Source organism: Chlorocebus sabaeus, chromosome 29 (assembly GCF_047675955.1).
Source record: "Chlorocebus sabaeus isolate Y175 chromosome 29, mChlSab1.0.hap1, whole genome shotgun sequence".
NCBI classification, from domain to species: Eukaryota; Metazoa; Chordata; class Mammalia; order Primates; family Cercopithecidae; genus Chlorocebus; species Chlorocebus sabaeus.
This window is the reverse complement of record NC_132932.1, coordinates 3632227-3637056: the sequence shown is the minus strand read 5'-3', so window position 1 is coordinate 3637056 and position 4830 is coordinate 3632227.

Genomic DNA, 4830 nt, shown 5'->3' with positions numbered 1-4830 from the left:
AAAAAACCTAAATCGGTTATTTAACTCTGCCAGGTCTCAATGTCCCTGTTTTGGAAATAGGTGTTTATTATTATAATCATTGTTAGTATTATCTTCATTATCATTTTCAGAGAGACTGGCCATACGCAAAACTACTAAGCAGTGTAAACTGTCTCTCAAACGGCCTTCTTCCTGTTTGCTGTTTCTCCTCCTCTCTCTGCTTGTCTTTCTCTGATGGTATTCATGGCTCCTCACCTTCTCTTAGAATCTGTACCCTCATTCTCACCCTGTCACAATTGGGCAAGCTCACTTCTATTCCCTACACGAATTGATTTCTTATCTTCTAACCACAGACTGTTATACATTTAAGAATAATTTAAATACGGGAGGCCGAGGCGGTCGGATCACGAGGTCAGGAGATTGAGACCATCCTGGCTAACACGGTGAAACCCCATCTCTACTGAAAATACCAAAAATTAGTGCATGGTGGCACGCACCTGTAGTCCCAGCTACCCAGGAGGCTGAGGCAGGAGAATTGCTTGAACCTGGGAGGCGGAAATTGCAGTGAGCCAAGATCATGCCATTGCACTCCAGCCTGGGCGACAGAGCCAGACTCAGTCTAAATAATAATAATAATAATTTTAAATATTCAAAGAAGTATTCCAAGGAGAGAAGCCAGGGCAACAATCATGGATCTGATGTTTCTGGTTTCTCCTAGACAGAGGATGGCTTTGTGTTCACTCCTCTATCAGTACAAATAAACCTTTGACCAATTGACCCTGTCCACACTGAGTCCACCTCCTACCATCAAAGGTTGTCCCAGAACCTTATGTTATATTCTCATTCTTCCAGCCCCTTACTCCACAATTCACTGGAGTTGGCCTGTTGGACTCTAGGAAACTCAAAGAGCCCCTTCTACTAGTTTATCAGACTTAGCAACAGCAAACCTGGTTGTGCTCCAGTGTGTTCTGGCCCATCCTGAGCACTTCCTCTGCTGAGCAACTTGACTCCTAGTTGTAATCTTAGCAATATTTTTAATTGCTTTTTTTGTTGTTTGTCTGTATTTCTTCCATTTCCCCTCAACTTTCCATTTGGAAAAAATTTAATCCTAATGTGGAAATAAATGAACACCAGTTAATGAGAACAAGCAAAGGATATTCAGAGCTTTCTATAGCAAAGGAGTTAGCAGCCTTCACTTGTGATTTTTTAAAAATATAATTTCCATATTATTTTTCTCTAGAGGATAGTTTTTCTTTAGTCCTTAAGCACTCACCATCTTATATGGGCTTTGGTAGGGGTCATGTGGCAGCATCCATATATCTGAATCAGGGTGGGGGTGTTCGGTCCTTGCAAGCTTCACAGGATTAATTCCTGTCTACCTTGGTGTGAATGACACAACTCCCACAGTAACAGAATTTTACGAACAACTTGGGAAGCCTATAGGCGTCAAAGACACTAGCTTCAGAAATGTCCCTGACAGATGCAGTCTCTACTACGTTTTGAATGATGAACTTCTTAATAGTCTTGCCTTTGGGTAGGCACAGGGCATAGTTCATGCAGCCAATAGGCTGCACGTGGCTGTGGCCCTTTTCGGCATGACCATTGTTATTTCTTCTCTTTGCCATCTTGGAAGTGAGGACCCAAAAAAGCGTCACTTGTGATTTGGCAGAGACTCAAAGGTAGGCAGAGGCGTAGGAAAACTTTATAGTGGACAAAGGGAAGCCTTCAAGTGTGCCCTGACTGGAGACTGTGGCATGAGGACGCGGCGGGCAGGCTAACTAGAAGCGGGGCATCCTATGTGATTGGTTAGGGATGCATATTTGGCTTTCTCTGGTTGATCCTAACTTGGAAACAGAAACAAATAACAGGAAAGGTGTTAATTATTCATAAATTCTTAGCCATTTGGGTCTGGTTTTTACAGAGGTTATTGTTTGGCTTCCTGGGCTGGTTGTTTAGAGATCGTGGTCTGACTTCCTGAAAGTCTGGCTTAAAGATAACGGACTGGCCAGGCGCTGTAATCCCAGCACTTTGGGAGGCCAAGGTGGGCAGATCACCTGAGGGTCGGGAGTTCGAGGGTCGGGAATTCGAGACCAGCGTGACCAAAATGCAGAAACCCTGTCTCTACTAAAAATACAAAATTAGCCTGGCGTGGTGGTTCATGCCTGTAATCCCAGCTACTCAGGAGGCTGAGGCAAGAGAATCGCTTGAACCTGGGAGCCGGAGATAGCCGGTGATAGGCAGTGAGCCGAGATAGCGCCATTGCACTCCAGCCTGGGTAACAAGAGTGAAACTCCGTCTCAAAAAAAAAAAAAAAAAAAAAAAAAAAGAGATAATGGACTGGCTTCCTGTGCTGGTCACTGTGGGTTGACTTCCTGCACTGGTTGTTGTAGGTTACTACTGGTCAGAGGTCTATTTTTATATATGTTCTCGCCACTGTCTGTTTGTATAATAATACCCTAGGGAAAAGTTAAAAAAAAAAAACAAAAAAAAACTACGATAAAACCTGTATACCCTCTAACTAGAACACCCATTATTTGTAACATTTGCATCCTTCTTACCTCCCTATCCCCCTGTTTACATATACTATCCAAGAGCATAATATTAGTACCATATCACACCCAAGAAAATTTATAATTCCTTATATGCTAATAGACATACAGTCCATATTCAAATTTCCCCACTTACCCCCTCCCTATTAAAATGATTTAAATTCTAAACAATATTTCTCACTGCATTTAGTTGTAACTTCTCTTTGGTCTCCTTTAATCTAGAAAATTCCCCTCCTGGCCTGGCGCGGTGGCTCACACCTGTAATCCCAGCACTTTGGGAGGCCGAGGCAGGTGGATCACAAGGTCAGGAGATCGAGACCATTCTGACTAACACAGTGAAACCCCGTCTCTACTAAAAATACAAAAAATTAGCCGGGCGTGGTGGCGGGCGCCTGTAGTCCTGTAGCAGCACAAGCCTCAGACAAAACTCCTCAGACACCGAGTTAAAGAAGGAAGGGGTTTGTTTATTCGGCCAAGGGCATCGGCAAGACTTCTGTCTCAAGAGCCGAGCTCCCCGAGTGGGCAATTCCTGTCCCTTTTAAGGGCTCACAACTCTAAGAGGGTGTGTGTGAGAGGGTCCTGATTGATTGAGCAAGCAGGGGGTAGGTGACTGGGGGCTGCATGCACCGGTAATTAGATCGGAACAAAACAAGATAGGGATTTTCACAGTGCTTTTCTATGCAATGTCTGTAATCTATAGATAACAGAACCAATTAGGTCAGGGTCGATCTTTAACCACCAGGCCAGGGTGCGGCGCCGGGCTGTCTGCCTGTGGATTTCATTATTGCCTTTTAGTTTTTACTTCTTCTTTCTTTGGAGGCAGAAAATTGGGCATAAAACGATATGAGGGGTGGTCTCCTCCATTAGTCCCAGCTACTCGGGAGACTGAGGCAGGAGAATGGCGTGAACCTGAGAGGCGGAGCTTTCAGTGAGCCGAGATCCAGCCACTGCACTCCAGCCTGGGTGACAGAGGGAGACTCCATCTCAAAAAAAAAAAAAAACATACGTGTGCATGTGTCTTTAGGATGAGTTTGTGTCCTTTGTAGGGACATGGATGCAGCTGGAAACCATCATTCTTAGCAAACTATCACAAGAACAGAAAACCAAACACCGCATGTTCTCACTCATAGATGGGAACTGAACAATGAGATCACTTGGACTCGGGAAGGGGAACATCACACACCGGGGCCTATCATGGGGAGGGGGGAGGGGGGAGGGATTGCACTGGGAGTTATATCTGATGTAAATGACGAGTTGATGGGTGCTGACGAGTTGATGGCTGCAGCACACCAACGTGGCACATGTATACATACGTAACAAACCTGCACGTTATGCACATGTACCCTAGAACTCAAAGTATAATAATAAAAAAAAATAAAATAAAATAAATAAAATAAAAAATTACCCTCTTCTTAGACTTTCTTTTCTCATGGCAATTGTCTCTTAGGAAGTCTCACATACTGAATGTGATTATTTTGTCATATAAGATTCAGTTTAATATTTACTTATTTCCTCATGATTAGATTCAGCTTAAATATTTTTAATCAAGAACACTACTACTAATTTTCCAGGATAGATTGTCTAGGGTCTAGGTAGGACTGAATTTCTAGTAAACCAAGCAGGAAGAATGAAGTCTAATGAGTGATAACTTATTTACATGACAGTGCACTATTTCAAGGAGCTTCTGTTCAGAAAATTATGTCATCCTTTGGAGGAGACTTTGTAATTTTCAGCTTCATTGGCTATAGAATATTTTTAAAAGTCAGGAATTTATATCCCAGAAAAGTAGGCACAATTACCAGGAGTCAACCAATTATTCACTGTAACAACATCCAGGAACACCTATGGACAGGCATACTGGTTTCCAAGATACATAGATTGTTTATCTCAGACATCAAAGAACTTGACTTTGCAAAGCTTTAGCCACACACACACACACACACACACACACGTACTTGCCTTGATTTGCACTTTCTCAAAGTTTTCTTCAGATTTCCACAGACATCTTACCTTCTGAAAACTGAGGCTACAGTCTGGTGATTATCACTTACCACTGGTATTGCCATCTAACTGTAGTGTGTGTGTCTCTGTGTGTTAGTTCATTCTTCTAGGTTTGTATTGTACATATTGTAAAAGGTGGAGAAGATATTTTCTTTTATTCAAATTCAAGTTCCCAATGAGCAAGGACAATAATCTTGTTTGTCTTCTGCTCCTTCCCAACCCTGATCAAATGATAAGCACAGATTTATTTGGTGGATGTGAAGTGGGCAAGATTCTATTTCCAAGTCCCAAAAGGCTTCCT